The 23,553-nt window shown below is 46.5% G+C and overlaps 1 pseudogene across 1 annotated transcript in view; it reads right to left on the bottom strand.

Moving 5' to 3' along the window:
- Window positions 1-1,203: 1,203 nt before the first annotated feature.
- Window positions 1,204-23,553, bottom strand: part of LOC124026034 — a 23,276-nt pseudogene continuing 926 nt past the window's right edge. Inside the window, exons 2-9 of the transcript XR_006837239.1 lie at window positions 20,325-20,471; window positions 16,917-17,034; window positions 13,749-13,865; window positions 10,774-10,971; window positions 10,329-10,543; window positions 8,587-9,072; window positions 7,744-7,845; window positions 1,204-2,600 (exon numbers count right to left, since the gene is read on the bottom strand). The product of XR_006837239.1 is annotated as a leucine-rich repeat serine/threonine-protein kinase 1-like (transcript). The remainder of the gene's footprint in view (window positions 2,601-7,743; window positions 7,846-8,586; window positions 9,073-10,328; window positions 10,544-10,773; window positions 10,972-13,748; window positions 13,866-16,916; window positions 17,035-20,324; window positions 20,472-23,553) is intronic.

Here is a 23,553-nt window from a genome sequence, read left to right as displayed (position 1 = left end):
TTTTCTCTGTGCCACCATGTTTTGGGCTAAGTAAACCCTTGGCAGAGACTGTCATCTTGTTTACGAAATGGTTTCGCGAGCAAATTCAAGAAAACCTCAATCAGTACTGTAGCTTCTGTTCAGGCCAGGGTCTCTCTGAAGTGAGAAAGACAGTTACTGCCTATTGCTCATTCGGGAAGCTTTATTCAGTACGTTAGAGATTAGATCTGGGTTAGATACCTGATCTGATATGCTTCATTGGTTTTCAAACAATATTATATTTTCTAGGAGGTTGCATTTACCTACCATTCTCTGCATACATGTTGTCCAGAGTTGCACACTGTGTGTGTTTGTGTAGGTTCAATGTTCTGTGTGTATATGTAATACCTGGCATAGTATGCTACAAGCACCCTGTATTCCTCCCTCCAGGTGGGACCCCCGTCAGCGCTCCCTTCATTAATCCATCATCCCCCCCTCCATCCTTTCATCCCTCATCAGCGGTCAGGTTACAGCAAGGCTGTGTTGGAGAACTTACCTACCCCCTACCTCTCTCTCCCCATATTGCTCCACCCACCCACCCACCTACCCCCCATCTCTCCACGTTCCCCTCTCAACGTGCCCCCTCTATCCCTCTGTATCCTTCTCACAATCTGCCTAGAATATTCCCTCCTTCCCGAATGAGGGGAGAGGGTGGGTTGAAAAAGAGAGGGGAGAGAGGGAGGAAAGAAGGAGAGAGAGGGGGAGAGAAGGAGAGCGAGGAGAAAGATGGGGGAGAGAAGGAGAGCGAGAGGGGAGAGAAGGAAAGAGGGGGAGTAGGAAAGAGGGGGAGAGAAGGAAAGAGGGGGAGAGAAGGAAAGAGAGAGCGGGAGAGAAGGAAAGAGGGGGGAGGAAAGAGGGGGAGAGAAGGAAAGGGGGGGGAAGGAGAAGGAGAAGGAGAGAAGGAGAGAGAGAGGGGGAAAGAGAGTCTTGGGAGAGGAGAGCGAGAGGGGGAGAGAAGGAAAGAGGGGGGAGAAGGAGAGATAGGGGGAGAGAAGGAGAAGGAGAGAAGGAGAGAGAAAGGGGGAAAAGAGAGTCTTGGGAGAGAAGGAGAGGATAGTCAAATGTAGGAGATTGGGGGATGCAGGCAAGTCTCTTACAAGCAACATTTAGTTGATCCCATTCGATAGACACAGCAGGCAGGTTGGATAAGAGGTCAATAAACTTCCATTCAACACAGGCTTCTACTATGAGAAGAAGTTTATTCATGGTCGTACAGTATATTTACACTGAAGAGGATTTGAACATATTACACCAGAAATGAACACCATCTCACTGACACAGCAGTGAAGTTAGCAAACCCTCCCATGTTGGTATCAACACACTGGATGTCCCAAATGGAACCCTACTCAGTGCACTACTTTTGACCAGGGCCCATAGTGCACTATGTAGGGAATAGGGTGCCATTTGGGGTGCAGACTCAATACACAATATAGTACTGGCAACTTCAAGCACCAACACTTGAAGTAAAACTGACGGACATCAAACCGAAGGGCAAACTCCTACACATAGTTAACCCTGACTTCTGTCTACAGTTTTGTTACTTGTTAAATGCACAAGTCAGAGTTTAGCCCAGCAGCAGAACATGTTTAAAATCTAATGAACCCTTCATCTAATGTCTATCTGAGCTAGTGTGAGAGATTGGTATAGGAGAGTGTCATTGGTTTAGAGACAGTCCCAGTCTCTATACTGCAGGGCAGGGGTAAGTCCTTTCTGCTGTGTCCTTAGTCTGTTGGGAGATGGCATATGAGGAAACGGAACTGCTCACGGTGTTGTTTACTCATATATCTCACACACACAACCCAGTTGAGTGTTACGTTCCACTGTCCTGTGAAGTGAGGAGACTCTGTGTTCAGTAGATCTGGGACACGTGTCTTTACGGCCCGTTTTGTCCTACCATCTGTTTTATGGTTGCACAACTCCAGGAACCTTCCCAAAATCCCCAGGTTTTCCACAAATCCTGGTTGGTAGATTCTGGATTTCTTGAAAACCTGTCATTTTTGGTAGTTACCGGAAAATTGCAACCCTAGTCCCTTCTATCTTCAGGCTCAGGTTTAACTGGTAGTCAATCCATCTTAGTGATGCTCCAGAGGGGGAAGTGTGGGGTGTGTTGGGGGCACACAGGGGGTTTGGGCCCAAGCTATGACAGGATGAGGCACCCCCCCCCCATTCCTGAGTCTCCTCTCAACATATACCAATCTCTCCTGTCCTCTCTTTTGCTTCACCATCTCCCTCACCCCTCCTTGTCACTCTGATGTCATAGCTCCGCGGCCCCCTGCTCTGAACACTGGGGGCCTGTGAATTTTCTCGCTCTCTCTCTCTCACACACACACAGAGACAGACAGAGAGCTATGATTCTGTGACTGCTAGCCTCTGCCTGGGACACCACGGCCGGTGCTGTACAACGGCTACCTTCTTTTCCTCATGCTGGTCTCCAGCCTCCCCAGCTCCTCGTAGGACTGGTAGAAGACCTCTAGCTCACGGGGCCCCAGCCCCGCCAGACACACAGGCACCAGGCCCTATTTTCATTGCGAAAGCCACACACAACCGTGTCCTTTGCCACCAGTGCGGCCTCCTCCAGGGTCCTGAGAGAGAGAGAGGGGGTAAAGAGAGAGAGAGAGGGGGTAAAGAGCGAGGGAGAAAGAGAGGGAGGGAAGAGTAATAGAAAGAGAGAAGGGTGAAATAGGGAGGAGGGAAAGAGAGAGTTAAACATTGAAATGAGTGTGGATGTGTGGATTCTTCCTAGAAGTAGCCAGGCTTTACTGACAAGAGGTTCCCTGGAAGGCTACTGAGGAGTACACTGAGGAGTACACTGAGGGGTACACACAACACCCTGTTTACATAGGATTCCTACCTCTAGGTAGAAGGTGCCCTAAGGCACACATTTAGAATGAACTTACCTTCCCTAAAAGCTGACTTTAACTCAGAATCTTAGATCTGTGTTTAAAGTGCCAGGTTAATACATACTTTCCAGAAATGACACAAACAGGTCAATCACCGCCCTCCTGATTTATGTAGGACATGACACAAACACTCTGGGAAGAGGGAAGGCTTCCACATAGCTTGTTGCCGTGTTGCGTGCTTAACCATGCATCATATACACACCCACAAATTATCTTCCTGCTACTGTTGTTTCATGTGTTGTAGCTTACCAAGACTACCATCATCCTCTCTGGTACACACTGCAATCTACAACACTGATGGTTACACAACACTGTTGTTTCATGTGTTGTAGCTTACCAAGACTACCATCATCCTCTCTGGTACGCACTGCAATCTACAACACTGATGGTTACACAACACTGTTGTTTCATGTGTTGTAGCTTACCAAGACCACCATCATCCTCTCTGGTACGCACTGCAATCTACAACACTGATGGTTACACAACACTGTTGTTTCATGTGTTGTAGCTTACCAAGACTACCATCATCCTCTCTGGTACGCACTGCAATCTACAACACTGATGGTTACACAACACTGTTGTTTCATGTGTTGTAGCTTACCAAGACTACCATCATCCTCTCTGGTACGCACTGCAATCTACAACACTGATGGTTACACAACACTGTTGTTTCATGTGTTGTAGCTTACCAAGACTACCATCATCCTCTCTGGTACGCACTGCAATCTACAACACTGATGGTTACACAACACTGTTGTTTCATGTGTTGTAGCTTACCAAGACTACCATCATCCTCTCTGGTACGCACTGCAATCTACAACACTGATGGTTACACAACACTGTTGTTTCATGTGTTGTAGCTTACCAAGACTACCATCATCCTCTCTGGTACACACTGCAATCTACAACACTGATGGTTACACAACACTGTTGTTTCATGTGTTGTAGCTTACCAAGACTACCATCATCCTCTCTGGTACGCACTGCAATCTACAACACTGATGGTTACACAACACTGTTGTTTCATGTGTTGTAGCTTACCAAGACTACCATCATCCTCTCTGGTACGCACTGCAATCTACAACACTGATGGTTACACAACACTGTTGTTTCATGTGTTGTAGCTTACCAAGACTACCATCATCCTCTCTGGTACGCACTGCAATCTACAACACTGATGGTTACACAACACTGTTGTTTCATGTGTTGTAGCTTACCAAGACTACCATCATCCTCTCTGGTACGCACTGCAATCTACAACACTGATGGTTACACAACACTGTTGTTTCATGTGTTGTAGCTTACCAAGACTACCATCATCCTCTCTGGTACGCACTGCAATCTACAACACTGATGGTTACACAACACTGTTGTTTCATGTGTTGTAGCTTACCAAGACTACCATCATCCTCTCTGGTACGCACTGCAATCTACAACACTGATGGTTACACAACACTGTTGTTTCATGTGTTGTAGCTACCAAGACTACCATCATCCTCTCTGGTACGCACTGCAATCTACAACACTGATGGTTACACAACACTGTTGTTTCATGTGTTGTAGCTTACCAAGACTACCATCATCCTCTCTGGTACGCACTGCAATCTACAACACTGATGGTTACACAACACTGTTGTTTCATGTGTTGTAGCTTACCAAGACTACAACAACAATGATGGTTACATGCCATTACAACAATGATGGTTACATGCCATTACAACAATGATGGTTACATGCCATTACAACAATGATGGTTACATGCCATTACAACAATGATGGTTACATGCCATTACAACAATGATGGTTACATGCCATTACAACACTGATGGTTACATGCCATTACAACACTGATGGTTACATGCCATTACAACACTGATGGTTACATGCCATTACAACACTGATGGTTACATGCCATCTACAACACAATAGCGGTATCGCCATAGAGAATGATGAAGACTTTCGTAATGCCCTGTAAAGCCTAAGTTGTAGTTTGTTTCAAATGGGATGAAATTGATACAGAGACCGTGTTCGATAGCATTACATATGTGGTGCATTGTGGGTAATAGTGACTGATTGATCTACAAATCACCTTGCATCCTAAATAACGAGTCATCTACATAACGAGTCAATCTACAGTGGATGTGAAACAAGCCCAGAATCTCCAGCGTGTTTCTCACAGCCTTTCCTGTCACCCTATGGCCAGACCTCAACCTGTCCCTGGTGCTACTAGTCTAAATGGGATCTATATTGAAGTTGAAATTGAAATGGCTAAGGTAAGGGTTAATGTTAAAGTTAGGGTATGGGTTAAGGATGTCCTAAGGATCCTAGATAGCACTAACCCCCTGACAACCACTGCTTATTAAGGACCTCGGCTTTGGGTGGCCCTTTCATTGCCTGCTGCTAAAACCTCACACACACACACTGACACACGTACACGCATGCACTTCAGACAGAAGTCCTCTTCTGCTGTAGCTAAAACAGCTGCTGGGACGTTTATAGGAATAATTACAGAGCAGAGAAAAACCCCGTTAAGCACATGATGAGGGATCTCTGCTGGGTCTTTATTGAAGCTGAATCAGCAAAATAATCTCCAGCTCCTTTTCTTGCTGTGCCAGAAAGTGTGTACGTCCCAAATTGCACCTTATTCCCTATGTCGTGCAATACTTTTGACCAGGGCACACAATAGGGAACAGGGTGCTACTACATATGGACTAGGGGTCCATTTGGGATGTAGCCAGACAGTTCTGCTGGCCTACTTTGCTACAGCAGATAAAGAGGTCCAACACTCCACAGGTCTGGAATGAGGACGGATTTTCACTGTTAACACCATGGCTGGATCCCAAATGGAACCCCATGCCCTACATAGGGCCCATAGGTGTTCTGGTCAAAAGTAGTGCACTCTATAGAGCAAAGGGTGCCATTTGGGATGCATTCCGTGGCTTAGACGGGGCAATGTGCCGGTGTTACGGTAGAAAGACATTGCCCTGACATTTGGTTCCGCCCCTGTATTACAATTCTAAATCAAATAACTAAATGATCCTTGGTATGACCTTCTTAAAACAATTCCATATATCTTAGTAGAACCCCCACCCCCTCTTTCCCCAGGCTTAGACTGTAATGGGTTAATCAATGGAGTACTTTCCCACACTGTTTCGTTGGATGTTATAATTGCATTGGGGATTCTTTGTGTGGTGCAATCTATTTGAAAGTGACTATAATTTACAGCAGGTGTCTTCAACTGCACTTCCTGGAGCATGGAGGGTCTCTGTTCTGCTTCCCAGACAATGGCCAAGGTGCAAAAAAGATTTAAGAACAGATATGACATCATCGTTATCCAGGCTTTAAACTACGGCGTGCGACATGGTTCAATGTGCCTATAAATCAGCATGTGCTAATGACGACACAAAAAAAGAGCAACAGAAAGCATAGTACAATACCGTAAAATCCCCAAATGAGGCGTTTATGGTAAATACATGGGGGTAATTATACAGCTTTGCCATTAAGGCCAAAGGTGTATAATATCTTACACTATCGTGCCGACCCCAACGGAACTGTGCTGGCTCAGACAGTCTATTCCAGCAGGGTTACAGCTACTATGGTGGGTACGTAACCAGGCCAGCCCAGTACGGCTCTGCTCGGCAGGATGTAAAGGCTACTACTGAAGGAGAAGCTGTCGTCAACAGACACTGTGGCTCTCGAAGGCTAGGAATGGGATACCTGCTTTAGAGCATGAACCCATACGGTAGCCTCTACAATTGGGTACATCCTATGGATTGGGTACATCCTATGGATTGGGTACATCCTGTGGATTGGGTACATCCTGTGGATTGGGCACATCCTGTGGATTGGGTACATCCTATGGATTGGGTACATCCTATGGATTGGGTACATCCTGTGGATTGGGTACATCCTGTGGATTGGGTACATCCTGATTGGGATTGATTGGGTACATCCTGTGGATTGGGTACATCCTGTGGATTGGGTACATCCTGTGGATTGGGTACATCCTATGGATTGGGTACATCTTATGGATTGGGTACATCCTGTGGATTGGGTACATCCTGTGGATTGGGTACATCCTATGGATTGGGTACATCCTGTGGATTGGGTACATCCTGTGGATTGGGCACATCCTGTGGATTGGGTACATCCTATGGATTGGGTACATCTTATGGATTGGGTACATCTTATGGATTGGGTACATCCTGTGGATTGGGTACATCCTGTGGATTGGGTACATCCTGTGGATTGGGTACATCCTGTGGATTGGGTACATCCTGTGGATTGGGTACATCCTATGGCTTGGGTACATCCTATGGATTGGGTACATCCTATGGATTGGGTACATCCTATGGGTACATCCTATGGATCCCAAAGGAAATATCATTGAGGCCAGTGCTGCTCCACCCTCTTCCTGGAGATATACCGTCCTGTAGGTCTCAGTCCAGGCCCAACCTGACATACCTGATTCAGCTAGTTAAGGTCTTGGTAAGCAGCTAATAGACTACGGTGTGTTAAATAACGGTTGGACTGAAACCCTGCAGGACGGTAGCGCTCCAAGGCAGCAGCCCTGATCTAGCCTATCAGAGGGCAAGGGAGGGCTATTACCATATTCACAAAACCTATCCAGACTTCTCATATTTAAAAGCATTGTCTAGGGGGTGGGGCTAGGAGTGGATTTGTAACTGGCTGTTCCATCAGCATGGTGGAAGCTGATTGGACAGACAGTCTACACACCTCACTGGCTATCAAAAAGAGTGGATGCATCTCAAACTGTCCTTTTAGACTATTGAGAAACAGCCTTCCTGACAGGATATGACCTCACCCGTAAGAGGAAGTTCCAGGGGGGCAGAGCACAGCGATGACACGCCCCCTGAGCTGTCCTGTCTGCCGCTGGACCTCGATCACCATCACGTCACCACCACTCCTGGAACACAACACAGTAGTGACTAAAGATCTGTTCTTGGCAGAGTCAAATAGGTAGTGTTTCAGTGGGGCTGACCACGTAGATTCTACTAATAGATTCTAATTATACTCTGATTCAAATCACTTCTTGCTGATTCGAGTATTGGCTCAATAATGACAAAGAAGCCCAAAACGTGTCTGCTGCAGAGGGACAAGACAAAGCCATGATAAAATATATTGGCTCACCCTTAACTAGAAGGTTGGATAGAGAACAAGCTATAGCTGACTAGCACAACAACTAACGGTAGCAATCAGTGTTTGGCCTAAAGACATAGATAGACCTTAGTGTTTCACCCTCTGATGCCTGGCCCAAAACAAGTCTACTCTGGGCCAGAAAAAGACCCTGACCTGGATCCAGACTGGGACATTTGGGCCTTTTCTAAAAAGCCTTTTCCTTCACAAAAGGAACCGTTCAGATATTTCAGAGGTTGTTGATTCTGCTCTTCATGCCTTCAGTGTCAGCCCGAGCTATGGAAACACAACTTCCCCTAAATAACAACTAGTGCTTACATCCAAAACAGATTGGAGTAGGACCAGACAGACCAGATGGAAATGTTGCAGTATCAGATCTCACAACGCCTGGAGGAGTGTTAATGTCTCAGGAACCACCTAAATATGGTATAGCAATTTTTTCTTGACTGCAAAAAAGTGTGTTGTAAGACAGTGTGACATGCTGGGTTTGTGTGTGTAGCATTGTGGGTACCTGGGGATCCAAAGGGTTCCATTGACAGCCAGCACAGTGAGGGCCTGCAGGTGGGGGGGAGTGGTGGTAAAGGTTGTGGTGGGGTCAGAGTTCACCACAGGGTCAGGGTCGTCTGGGTGGTCCTGAGGCCTCTCTTCCTCCTCAGTGGAAAAAGGCATACTGCTGGAACTAGCCAATGAGCTGAGCGCGCAGGAACTGGTTCTGTCCAATCCCAGCGGCTCTGACAAGGGGCCGGATCGGTCAAATCCCAGCGGAGGGGTGGAGTCAGAGGAGATGGCGCAGTAGTCCGTCAGCGAATCCTGGTGCTGGATGATCTGAGTTCCCGCCTCCTCGCTGTAGATCAGCGTCACTTTGTCGTTTGGACATTCCTCCTCCTCCTCATCTAGACTCTTCCTCTTTGAGTCAAGGTCAGGACTAGTAGCCATGGTAACCCCTGCAGGTCGCTGTACAGTGAACACGTCCCGGAGAGGGTTGGCGTCTCCACAGCTGGAATGACGAAATTACATTTGTATTATGTGTATGTATTGGTCACATGGTCTGTTGCATAGTAAAATTGTGTCTTGGCTGTGTATTTGTATTTATTATGGATCCCTATTATAAATTGTGTCTTGGCTGTGTCTTGGCTGTGTCTTGGCTGTGTATTTGTACCGCTTATCCTATAGATGTGTCCTACCTACCACCAGCGTATCCTATAGATGTGTCCTACCTACCACCAGCGTATCCTATAGATGTGTCCTACCTACCACCAGCGTATCCTATAGATGTGTCCTACCTACCACCAGCGTATCCTATAGATGTGTCCTACCTACCACCAGCGTATCCTATAGATGTGTCCTACCTACCACCAGCGTATCCTATAGATGTGTCCTACCTACCACCAGCGTATCCTATAGCTGTGTCCTACCTACCACCAGCGTATCCTATAGATGTGTCCTACCTACCACCAGCGTATCCTATAGATGTGTCCTACCTACCACCAGCGTATCCTATAGATGTGTCCTACCTACCACCAGCGTATCCTATAGATGTGTCCTACCACCAGCGTATCCTATACCTACCACCAGCGTATCCTATAGATGTGTCCTACCTACCACCAGCGTATCCTATAGATGTGTCCTACCTACCACCAGCGTATCCAGCGTATACCACCAGCGTATCCTATAGATGTGTCCTACCTACCACCAGCGTATCCTATAGATGTGTCCTACCTACCACCAGCGTATCCTATAGCTGTGTCCTACCTACCACCAGCGTATCCTATAGATGTGTCCTACCTACCACCAGCGTATCCTATAGATGTGTCCTACCTACCACCAGCGTATCCTATAGATGTCCTACCTACCACCAGCGTATCCTATAGATGTGTCCTACCTACCACCAGCGTATCCTATAGATGTGTCCTACCTACCACCAGCGTATCCTATAGATGTGTCCTACCTACCACCAGCGTATCCTATAGCTGTGTCCTACCTACCACCAGCGTATCCTATAGCTGTGTCCTACCTACCACCAGCGTATCCTATAGATGTGTCCTACCTACCACCAGCGTATCCTATAGCTGTGTCCTTACCTACCACCAGCGTATCCTATAGCTGTGTCCTACCTACCACTAGCGTATCTTATAGCTGTGTCCTACCTACCACCAGCCTAGCTGTGTCCTACCTACCACCAGCGTATCTTATAGCTGTTTTCTACCCATTAGTCTAACACTACCTCACCCCACCCACCCACGTCTCACACACCTGTACGTGGCACAGAGCTGGTAGGTGGCAGCGTGGTACAGCTGCAGGGTGTTTGTGTGGTCGTCCAGGGTCCACACCGCCTCATCCCCCCACAGACAGGGGCTGGAGGCCAGGGCCTGTATAGAGGATGGTGGGTCGTAGGGGTCCAGACGATGCACCGCCTGGAGGGTCCGGCAGTCGATCACCAGCAGGCCTGGACCATGGGAGTACCACAGCTGGGAGGAAGAGCGAGGTGGAGATAAGATTTACACTTTATGACCATTAATATGACCAGAGTTTAACCCAGTAACATTGTAATGAGGTTACCGGTATTTCACTACTGTACACAATTATTTACTATGTCATCATTGGACATTGTGGTATACAGGTATATTGAAATATATCAGAATATCTAGATAGATAGATACATTTCGATATATCGGCATATTGATATATCTATTCCAACCTGGGATCCACTGTGGACCAGGACCATGCTCCTGACTGGGTAGGGTCTCTGTCTGGGGTCAGAGTCCTCCATCCCAAACATGGTCATATTGAGGGTGTGAGAACACAGGTAGGTCTCTCCTTCTACAGGCATGTCATCCATTAGGGAGTACACTGCCACCAGACCGTCTGACATCCCCATGAAGACACACGCCTGGGTCTGCTTGGGTGGGAGGAGACCAGAATGTTAGGTTGGGGGGGTGTAAACGGAATGGAGAGTGGTTGAAGGGACGTGGAGAGGGAGAGAGAGACAGAGATAGTAAAGATATCAACAACACATCCCAACCTTGATAAAGACAGAAGACTAGATGAAAAGCATGAACGGAGGTGAAAACATTCTTGTTTACTAAGTTAGAATAGAGAGCGGGGCAGTAAAAAGACTGCTGCAGTAAATAATACAACCAGTGAATCAATCTACTGTACGGTCTTCTAATTTAAGTGTAAATATGCGTTTGATAGCGTTCGTCATTCCCAAACATATTTACATGTCATACAACCAGGTCAGCGGCTAAGTGTCACTGTAGAATGTTTTCCCCAGAGTTGTTCCTCCCACGAACTCGCAGTCCCCTAGCAACTACCAGCGGTTGTTCTACTGTTGTCCTACAGCAGGACTATTCCACCTGGACAGCTGACTTCAGTGGAGGAGGGGTTTCTGGGAAGGAGGGAGAGATCAAAGGGGGCTCCACGTCTGCAGTGTGACACCCTGAACAGCCGACGTGTCAGAAATATGTTACATAGAGCTATGGTACTTTGGGGCTGTTGCTTCTGTCAAAGTTCAAACAAATGGAACTATCCAACACTCCTGCGCCCCTTCTTCGAGGCAAGCAAATCAAAGCGCCTTGCAGGTATAATGTGAGAGAGTCTTTAGCTCCTTATCCCCAGACAGACAGCAGGCTCCACTAGGTCAGACTCAACACCTGGACTACCCCAGCCACAGGACACTTCAAAGGGCTGAGGGTCTAGGGAGAGGGGGGTGAAGGGGAGGTGGGGGGGCAAACAGGCAGTGCTCCTGTAAAAAGGCAGTGATCACTAGAAGCACTGAAAGCGTCATGTTGACACAAAACTAATTTACACTTTGAAATGACTTGGCCATTGACTTTTCCTAAATAAGTATATTTAACACAGCACAGCTGATGGCCCATCTAAACTATATTGAAATACATTTTACACGTAATAATAGAGTTAGCCTAAACACAAGATTAAGTTGACAATAGTCTGATGGGTGACAATATTAACAATAGTCAAATTGTATATGAAGAGATGGACTAGTGCAGCTTGGAATTGATACAGAGGCAGGGAAACAGAGCAACAATAAGTGTCTTTTTAAAATCCCCCTACAGCAGACGTAGGCAACTAGATTCAGCCACTGCCCCATTTTAGTCAGTCGGATGGTCGGGGAGGCAGAAAAAAAAAATATATACAAGTTTGTATTCTAATGTTACCTTCATAAACACAACCAAAGGAAAAATTTTCGGGATGCATATATTAAATGGATTTATACTGTTTGAATGTTCTTGGGGCGGCAGGGTAGCCTAGTGGTTAGAGCATTGGACTAGTAACCGAAAGGTTGCAAGTTCAAATCCCGAGCTGACAAGGTACAAAATCTGTCGTTCTGCCCCTGAACAGGCAGTTAACCCACTGTTCCTCGGCCGTCATTGAAAATAAATAATGAATTGCCTAGTTAAATAAAGGTAAAATAAAAAAATTTAAATAAAAAAAGACGCGCCATTGGCTCAGAGTGGGACCGCTCGAGGGCTGGCATTTCTACTGTTAAGAGGACCGTAAAACCTCTTTTACCACAGTAGCTGTGTTAGTTAATGATGGTCAGAACGCAAATAAATCCCTACAAACAGTGAAAACAGTGAGGCTGGTTTGGAAGGCAGTTAGATGGTACCGTATTATTATCAACTGCTGTTCTGTTACTGTATAAACACTGTACAGTACAGAGATAAGAGAACACAGATTATCCAGTGTATCAGAGTTACATTGGGGTTTAGTAGATGATGGAACAACAATGGGTTGGGTTCCCATAATTCTTTCTCACACAGATCCATGTAATCATGTATGGTTGTCTGGGGCTACAACAACAATGTGTATTGTTGGGGTTACTGGTGGACCGGTTCGGGAACTACTGGTCTAGGAGATGGTTTGAGATAGGGTTGTCACGGTAGCAGTATCGCGATAAGTCTGGTAGCAAGGAAACAAAACATGATGCGAATTTCAATTCTAAAGGAAAACAATCCTAATCTTGGAAACAAAGAGCATTATGTTATCACCCAGAGTCAAATGTGTTTATTTTCTAAGCTATACACAATATTGTATGAATGGTTCCTAAAGGACCAAATAGTAGTCTGCTTCATGTGTTCGCCATGGAAAATCGAGTATGGTATTATTGTGATACTGGTATCATGACAACCATACAGGGCAGTAGTGAACAGTATGTTACATGGTCTCTGGCGGGCACGGGAACAGACAGGTGACAACAGTAGGACAGGACAGTTGCATGGTCTCTGGCGGGCACGGAGAACAGACAGTTGACAACAGTAGGACAGGACAGTTGCATCGTCTCTGACAACAGTAGGGGCACGGGGGGAACAGACAGGTGACAACAGTAGGACAGGACAGTTGCATGGTCTCTGGCGGGCACGGGGAAAAGACAGTTGACAACAGTAGGACAGGACAGTTACCTGGTCTCTGGCGGGCACGGGGAACAGACAGGTGACAACAGGAGAGTTACCTGGTCTCTGGCGGGCACGGGGAACAGACAGGTGACAACAGGAAAGTTACCTGGTCTCTGGCGGGGACGGGGAACAGACAGGTGACAACAGGAAAGTTACCTGGTCTCTGGCGGGCACGGGGAACAGACAGGTGACAACAGGAGAGTTACCTGGTCTCTGGCGGGCACGGGGAACAGACAGGTGACAACAGGAAAGTTACCTGGTCTATGGCGGGCACGGGGAACAGACAGGTGACTATAGCAGGACAGGAGATCTGTTTCTGGGGCTGGCTCAGTGGACACATCTCCTTTAGACTGTAGATGAACACTTCCTGCTCCTAGAACACACACACACACACACACACACACACACACACACACACACACACACACACACACACACACACACACACACACACACACACACACACACACACACACACACACACACACACACACACACACACACACACACACACACACACGTATGTACAGTTGAAGTCGGAGGTTTACATACACTTAGGTTGGTGTCATTAAAACTTGTTTTTCAACCACTCCACACATTTCTTGTCAACAAACTATAGTTTTGGCAAGTCAGTTAGGACATCTACTTTGTGCATAACACAAGTAATTTTTCCAAGAATTGTTTACAGACAGATTATTTCACATATAATTCACTGTATCACAATTCCAGTGGGTCAGAAGTTTACATACACTAAGTTGACTGTGCCTTTAAACAGCTTGGAAAATTCCAGAAAATTATGTCATGGCTTTAGAAGCTTCTGAGAGACCAACATTGACATAATTTGAGTCAATTGGAGGTTTACCTGTGGATGTATTTCAAGGCCTACCTTCAAACTCAGTGCCTCTTCGCTTGACATCATGGGAAAATCAAAAGAAATCAGCCAAGACCTCAGAAAAGATTGTAGACCTCCACAAGTCTGGTTCATCCTTGGGAGCAATTTACAAATGCCTGAAGGTACCACGTTCATCTGTACAAACAATAGTACGCAAGTATAAACACCATGGGACCACGCAGCCGTCATACCGCTCAGGAAGGAGACGCGTTCCGTCTCTTAGAGATTAATGTACTTTGGTGCGAAAAGTGCAAATCAATCCCAGAACAACAGCAAAGGACCTTGTGAAGATGCTGGAGGAAACGGTGACAAAAGTATCTATATCCACAGTAAAACGAGTCCTATATCGATATAACCTGAAAGGCCGCTCAACAAGGAAGAAGCCACTGCTCCAAAACCACCATAAAAAAGCCAGACTACGGTTTGCAACTGCACATGGGGACAAATATCGTACTTTTTTGAGAAATGTCCTCTGGTCTGATGAAAGAAAAATAGAACTGTTTGGCCATAATGACCATCATTATGTTTGGAGGAAAAAGGGGAGGCTTGCAAGCCGAAGAACACCATCCTAACCGTGAAGCACAGGGGTGGCAGGATCATGTTGTGGGGGTGCTTGCTGCAGGAGGGACTGGTGCACTTCACAAAATAGATGGCATCAATGAGGAGGGAAAATTGATGTGGATATATTGACGCAACATCTCAAGACATCAGTCAGGAAGTTAAAGCTTGGTCACAAATGGGTCTTCCAAATGGACAATGACTCCAAGCATACTTCCCAAGTTGTAGCAAAATGACTTAAAGACAACAAAGTCAAGGTATTGGAGTGGCCATCACAAAGCCCTGACCTCAATCCTATAGAAAATGTGTGGGCAGAACTGAAAAAGCGTTTGCGAGCAAGGAGGCCTACTAACCTGACTCAGTTACAACAGCTCTGTCAGGAGGAATGGACCAAAATTCACCCAAAACGTTTGACCCAAGTTAAACAATTTAAATGCAATGCTACCAAATACTAATTGAGTGTATGTAAATGTCTGATCCACTGGGAATGTGATGAAAGAAATAAAAGCTGAAATAAATCATTCTCTCTACTATTATTCTGACATTTCACATTCTTAAAATAAAAAGTGTTGATCCTAACTGACCTAAGACAGGGCAATTTTTTACTAAGATTAAATGTCAGGAATTGTGAAAAACTAAGTTTAAATGTATTTGTCAAAATACATGTTCTATTTGAGATTCTTCAAAGTAGCCATCCTTTGCCTTGATGACAGCTTTGGTTGAGAGAATGCCAAGAATACGCAAGGCTGTAGGGTTGGGGTTAGGGTTATCACTAGACTTTACGCTGTTTCACCAGGTAACATGACAGCAACACAACTCAGTCTGAGCCTACACACTACAAAGCCAAAGCCACAGGTTAGACTAGAGATGAACATACTTATGATATAGTGAGAGCAATTGTACTGACATGGTGTCAACATGTACATTGTTTACATTATGAAATCCACCTAAGAAGGCTTATGGCCTTACAAGGCTTATACGTCTGAGGTTTTATGTCATCCTGACTTCCATTGTGACAGAGGGCTATGTAAACTGTAAACTTGCAATGTAAATCCAGTGTTAAAGATAGTTTGGCCAACCCCACCCCAGAGTTAGTGATTGTTTGGCCAACCCCACCCCCAGTGTTAGTGATTGTTTGGCCAACCCCACCCCCAGAGTTAAGGATAGTTTGGCCAACCCCACCCCCAGAGTTAAGGATAGTTTGGCCAACCCCACCCCCAGAGTTAAAGATAGTTTGGCCAACCCCATCCCCAGTGTTAGTGATTGTTTGGCCAACCCCACCCCCAGAGTTAAAGATAGTTTGGCCAACCCCATCCCCAGTGTTAGTGATTGTTTGGCCACCCCACCCCCAGTGATTGTTTGGCCAACCCCATCCCCAGTGTTAGTGATTGTTTGGCCAACCCCACCCCCAGAGTTAAGGATTGTTTGGCCAACCCCACCCCCAGAGTTAAGGATAGTTTGGCCAACCCCACCCCAGAGTTAAAGATAGTTTGGCCAACCCCATCCCCAGTGTTAGTGATTGTTTGGCCAACCCCACCCCCAGAGTTAAAGATAGTTTGGCCAACCCCATCCCCAGTGTTAGTGATTGTTTGGCCAACCCCACCCCCAGAGTTAAAGATAGTTTGGCCAACCCCATCCCCAGTGTTAGTGATTGTTTGGCCAACCCCACCCCCAGTGTTAGTGATTGTTTGGCCAACCCCACCCCAGAGTTAAGGATAGTTTGGCCAACCCCACCCCAGAGTTAAGGATAGTTTGGCCAACCCCACCCCCAGAGTTAAAGATAGTTTGGCCAACCCCATCCCCAGTGTTAGTGATTGTTTGGCCAACCCCACCCCCAGAGTTACAGCCAACCCCACCCCCAGATTGTTTGGCCAACCCCACCCCAGAGTTAAGGATAGTTTGGCCAACCCCACCCCCAGAGTTAATGATTGTTTGGCCAACTCCAACCCCAGTGTTAGTGATTGTTTGGCCAACCTCTGTGGCGGTCCATAAGGTGTTATCCATCTTCATCTGACAGCTCAGCCTGGTTCCTGGACACGGCATCCTCTTCACCTCTACCTGACCCGTCTCTACGTTCACCACACTGTAGTTCCTATAAGACAACACACATTCACTACCACACTGTAGTTCCTATAGGACAACACACATTCACTACCACACTGTAGTTCCTATAAGACAACACACATTCACTACCACACTGTAGTTCCTATAGGACAACACACATTCACTACCACACTGTAGTTCCTATAGGACAACACACATTCACTACCACACTGTAGTTCCTATAGGACAACACACATTCACTACCACACTGTAGTTCCTATAGGACAACACACATTCACTACCACACTGTAGTTCCTATAGGACAACACACATTCACTACCACACTGTAGTTCCTATAAGACAACACACATTCACTACCACACTGTAGTTCCTATAAGACAACACACATTCACTACCACACTGTAGTTCCTATAAGACAACACACATTCACTACCACACTGTAGTTCCTATAGGACAACACACATTCACTACCACACTGTAGTTCCTATAGGACAACACACATTCACTAAGACAACACACATTCACTACCACACTGTAGTTCCTATAGGACAACACACATTCACTACCACACTGTAGTTCCTATAAGACAACACACATTCACTACCACACTGTAGTTCCTATAAGACAACACACATTCACTACCACACTGTAGTTCCTATAAGACAACACACATTCACTACCACACTGTAGTTCCTATAGGACAACACACATTCACTACCACACTGTAGTTCCTATAGGACAACACACATTCACTACCACACTGTAGTTCCTATAAGACAACACACATTCACTACCACACTGTAGTTCCTATAGGACAACACACATTCACTACCACACTGTAGTTCCTATAAGACAACACACATTCACTACCACACTGTAGTTCCTATAGGACAACACACATTCACTACCACACTGTAGTTCCTATAGGTATAGGACAACACACATTCACTACCACACTGTAGTTCCTATAGGACAACACACATTCACTACCACACTGTAGTCCCTATAGGACAACACACATTCACTACCACACTGTAGTCCTATAGGACAACACACATTCACTACCACACTGTAGTTCCTATAGGACAACACACATTCACTACCACACTGTAGTTCCTATAAGACAACACACATTCACTACCACACTGTAGTTCCTATAGGACAACACACATTCACTACCACACTGTAGTTCCTATAGGACAACACACATTCACTACCACACTGTAGTTCCACACATTCACTACCACACTGTAGTTCCTATAGGACAACACACATTCACTACCACACTGTAGTTCCTATAAGACAACACACATTCACTACCACACTGTAGTTCCTATAGGACAACACACATTCACTACCACACTGTAGTTCCTATAAGACAACACACATTCACTACCACACTGTAGTTCCTATAGGACAACACACATTCACTACCACACTGTAGTTCCTATAGGACAACACACATTCACTACCACACTGTAGTTCCTATAGGACAACACACATTCACTACCACACTGTAGTTCCTATAGGACAACACACATTCACTACCACACTGTAGTCCCTATAGGACAACACACATTCACTACCACACTGTAGTCCCTATAGGACAACACACATTCACTACCACACTGTAGTTCCTATAGGACAACACACATTCACTACCACACTGTAGTTCCTATAGGACAACACACATTCACTACCACACTGTAGTTCCTATAGGACAACACACATTCACTACCACACTGTAGTTCCTATAGGACAACACACATTCACTACCACACTGTAGTTCCTATAGGACAACACACATTCACTACCACACTGTAGTTCCTATAGGACAACACACATTCACTACCACACTGTAGTCCCTATAGGACAACACACATTCACTACCACACTGTAGTTCCTATAACACAACACTGTAGTTCCTATAGGACAACACACATTCACTACCACACTGTAGTTCCTATAAGACAACACACATTCACTACCACACTGTAGTTCCTATAAGACAACACACATTCACTACCACACTGTAGTTCCTATAGGACAACACACATTCACTACCACACTGTAGTTCCTATAGGACAACACACATTCACTACCACACTGTAGTTCCTATAGGACAACACACATTCACTACCACACTGTAGTTCCTATAGGACAACACACATTCACTACCACACTGTAGTTCCTATAGGACAACACACATTCACTACCACACTGTACTATAGGAACACACATTCACTACCACACTGTAGTTCCTATAAGACAACACACATTCACTACCACACTGTAGTTCCTATAAGACAACACACATTCACTACCACACTGTAGTTCCTATAGGACAACACACATTCACTACCACACTGTAGTTCCTATAGGACAACACACATTCACTACCACACTGTAGTTCTATAGGACAACACACATTCACTATCGCAGAGTTTCTAGAAACACACACACACACACACACACACACACACACACACACACACACACACACACACACACACACACACACACACACACACACACACACACACACACACACACACACACACACACACACACACACACACACACACACACACACACACACACACACACTAGTCCAACAAGTCATACCGAGATAATACACACCATTTAACTGTGTTACCCTGACACAGAGTTAGGACAGTATTCAATCTTTCTCCTTCTTCCCCTGGCGGAGTAGTACCTGCTGACAATTATCATGTCATTCTCATGGTCGGTTCCCATGCTGGAAGCCCTGGCGCAATACCTCTATGAGGGGTATTAGAATTACAAAGGATCTCTATGGGGTTAACAGCAGGACAGCTGCAGGCAATAGCAGTCATTAGCACCACCTGTATGGAGCGATGAAAGCTGCCTTTATCGTGGTGAGATTATCTCCCAGTCCCAAAGCACACACAGTCACACACAGGGGAGAGCAACACTAAAGCAATTACTTTCCACCTGGGAGCTTTATTACAGGACAGGAGTGTGTGTGTGTTACTCTCAGAGAGGTATGTGCACAGTATGTATGTGTGTGTGTGTGTGTGTGTGTGTGTGTGTGTGTGTGTGTGTGTGTGTGTGTGTGTGTGTGTGTGTGTGTGTGTGTGTGTGTGTGTGTGTGTTCTGCCTTCACTGCTCTTTAAGAGACAGGAGTGTGTGTGTGTGTTACTCTCACAGAGGTATGTGCACAGTATGTATGTGTGTGAGTGCGTTCTGCCTTCACTGCTCTTTAACAGACAGTCAGGAAGTCTACACAGACTTTTCGGGCCAGGAAAACCTCTGAAATCAACACAAAGAGAAACCAACCTGTCGTCCTTGTCCCCGTCCCAGAACACAGCGCTGTGTCCCTGCAAGTGGGACAGGAAGAGCTGGGAGTGTGTCACAGGCCAGCAGGTACTTCAGACATGGGAAACTGGGCTCCTGCATCTGCCTCACACACTGCATGGCCAGGGCCTCTGGATCAAGAGAGAGACACACAGTCACTATGTCATACTGTAAGCCAGGTTTCCCCAATTGGTGGCCAGGGTTTGGTGATTTTATCTTAGCAAAAAGAATGTTGGACATAAAAGACTGTAAAAACACCAAATCAGCCCCAAGTGATTTATATTTTGAAAATGTAAATCAGTATTCCCATGCATAATAGAGAGATTTGTTTAACCTTTATTTAACTAGGCAAGTCAGTTAAGAACAAATTCTTATTTTCAATGACGGCCTAGGAACAGTGGGTTAACTGCCTGTTCAGGGGCAGAACGACAGATTTGTACCTTGTCAGCTTGGTGATTTGAACTTGCCACCTTTTGGTTACTAGTCCAACACTCTAACCACTAGGCTACCCTGCCGCCCCAAAGATATACGATAATGTATATAAAAATGTACAAATTAGTTGATTGGGCTACTTCAGCCACACCCATAACTGACAGATGTACAAAATCCAGTACACAGCCATGCAATCTCCATAGCAAACATTGGCAGTAGAATGGCCTTACTGAAGAGCTCAGTGACTTTTAATGTGGCACCGTCAAAGGATACCACCTTTCCAACAAGTCCATTTCTGCCTTGCTAGAGCAGCCCCGGGCAACTGTAAGTGCTGTTATTGTGAAGAGGAAACGCCTAAGAGCAACAACGGCTCAGCTGCGAAGTGGTAGGCCACGCAACCTCACAGAACACGACCGCCGAGTGCTAAAGCGTGTAGCGTAAAAATAGTCTGTCCGCGGTTGCAACACTCACTACAGAGTTCCAAACTGCCTCTGGAAGCAACGTCAGCGCAAGAGCTGGAGTGGTGTGAAGCTCACCTCCATTGGACTCTGGAGCTGTGGAAACGTATTCTCTGGAGTGTTGAATCACGAGTCACCATCTGACAATCTGACGGACGAATATGGGTTTGGTGGATACCAGGAGAACGCTACCTGCCCGAATGCATAGTGCCAACTGTAAAGTTTGGTGGAGGAGAAATAATGTCTGGGGCTGTTTTTCATGGTTCGGGCTAGGCCCCTTAGTTCCAGTGAAAGGAAATGTTAACGCTACAGCATACAATGACATTCTAGATGATTCTGTGTTTCCAACTTTGTAGCAACAGCATGACAATGCCCCTTTGCACAAAGTGGTTTTCGAGATGGTGTGGAAGAACTTGAATGGCCTGCACAGAGCCCTGACCACAACCCCAACAAACACCTTTGGATGAATTGGAACGCCGACTTCAAGCCAGGCCTAATCACCCAACATCAGTGCCTGACCTCACTAATGCTCTTATAGCTGAATGGAAGCAAATCCCCACAGCAATGTTCCAACATCTAGTGGAAATCCTTCCCAGAAGAGTGGAGGCTGTTATAGCAGCAAGGGGGACCAACTCCATATTAATGCCCATGATTCTGGAATGAGATGTTCAACGAGCAGGTGTCCACATACTTTAAGTGATCGTACACAAATGTAAGTAAGGTTTGATATTATTACGTTTTAGTCAAATATTATATCTGTTTGGGCTTCTTGTGATAAATTTGAAGTCTACAAATTATTTGTAATTATGTTTACGGCCCCCTGACTATCCATTTAAGACAAAAAATCTGCTCATGGTTGAATCTAGTTGATGATCCCTGCTGTAAGCCACAGAGCATTATAATATCAGTTGTTAATACACATCTAGATGTATGAAAGATAGCATGATATCATTATAGTGGTGCGGATGAGTCATCACACTTTCCTCTTTAAAAGAGCATATTCAAGCCAGCACAGCTTGACTCACTAGTGTGAATATTGGCGTCCCAGCCCACAGCTCCTCACCTTCTCAGGCTTAGTGTCCCAGCCCACAGCCCCTCACCTTCTCAGGCTCAGTGTCCCAGCCCACAGCCCCTCACCTTCTCAGGCTTAGTGTCCCAGCCCACAGCCCCTCACCTTCTCAGGCTTAGTGTCCCAGCCCACAGCCCCTCACCTTCTCAGGCTCAGTGTCCCAGCCCACAGCCCCTCACCTTCTCAGGCTTAGTGTCCCAGCCCACAGCCCCTCACCTTCTCAGGCTTAGTGTCCCAGCCCACAGCCCCTCACCTTCTCAGGCTTAGTGTCCCAGCCCACAGCCCTCACCTTCTCAGGCTTAGTGTCACAGCCCACAGCCCCTCACCTTCTCAGGCTTAGTGTCCCAGCCCACAGCCCCTCACCTTCTCAGGCTTAGTGTCCCAGCCCACAGACCCTCACCTTCTCAGGCTTAGTGTCACAGCCCACAGCCCCTCACCTTCTCAGGCTTAGTGTTCCAGCCACAGACTCACCTTCTCAGGCTTAGTGTCCCAGCCCACAGCCCCTCACCTTCTCAGGCTTAGTGTCCCAGCCCACAGACCCTCACCTTCTCAGGCTTAGTGTCACAGCCCACAGCCCCTCACCTTCTCAGGCTTAGTGTCCCAGCCCACAGCCCCTCACCTTCTCAGGCTTAGTGTCCCAGCCCACAGCCCCTCACCTTCTCAGGCTTAGTGTCCCAACCCACAGCCCCTCACCTTCTCAGGCTTAGTGTCCCAGCCCACAGCCCTCACCTTCTCAGGCTTAGTGTCCCAGCCCACAGCCCTCACCTTCTCAGGCTTAGTGTCCCAGCCCACAGACCCTCACCTTCTCAGGCTTAGTGTCCCAGCCCACAGCCCCTCACCTTCTCAGGCTTAGTGTCCCAGCCCACAGCCCCTCACCTTCTCAGGCTTAGTGTCCCAGCCCACAGCCCCTCACCTTCTCAGGCTTAGTGTCCCAGCCCACAGCCCCTCACCTTCTCAGGCTTAATGTCCCAGCCCACAGACCCTCACCTTCTCAGGCTTAGTGTCACAGCCCACAGCCCTCACCTTCTCAGGCTTAGTGTTCCAGCCACAGACTCACCTTCCCAGGCTTAGTGTCCCAGCCCACAGCCCCTCACCTTCTCAGGCTTAGTGTCCCAGCCCACAGCCCCTCACCTTCTCAGGCTTAGTGTTCCAGCCACAGACTCACCTTCTCAGGCTTAGTGTCCCAGCCCACAGCCCTCACCTTCTCAGGCTTAGTGTTCCAGCCACAGACTCACCTTCTCAGGCTTAGTGT

The sequence above is a fragment of the Oncorhynchus gorbuscha genome, unplaced genomic scaffold (genome assembly GCF_021184085.1).
Source record: "Oncorhynchus gorbuscha isolate QuinsamMale2020 ecotype Even-year unplaced genomic scaffold, OgorEven_v1.0 Un_scaffold_2519, whole genome shotgun sequence".
Taxonomy (NCBI): Eukaryota; Metazoa; Chordata; class Actinopteri; order Salmoniformes; family Salmonidae; genus Oncorhynchus; species Oncorhynchus gorbuscha.
Note: the sequence above shows the minus strand (reverse complement) of the source record. Positions and strands in the feature narration are given on the sequence as shown.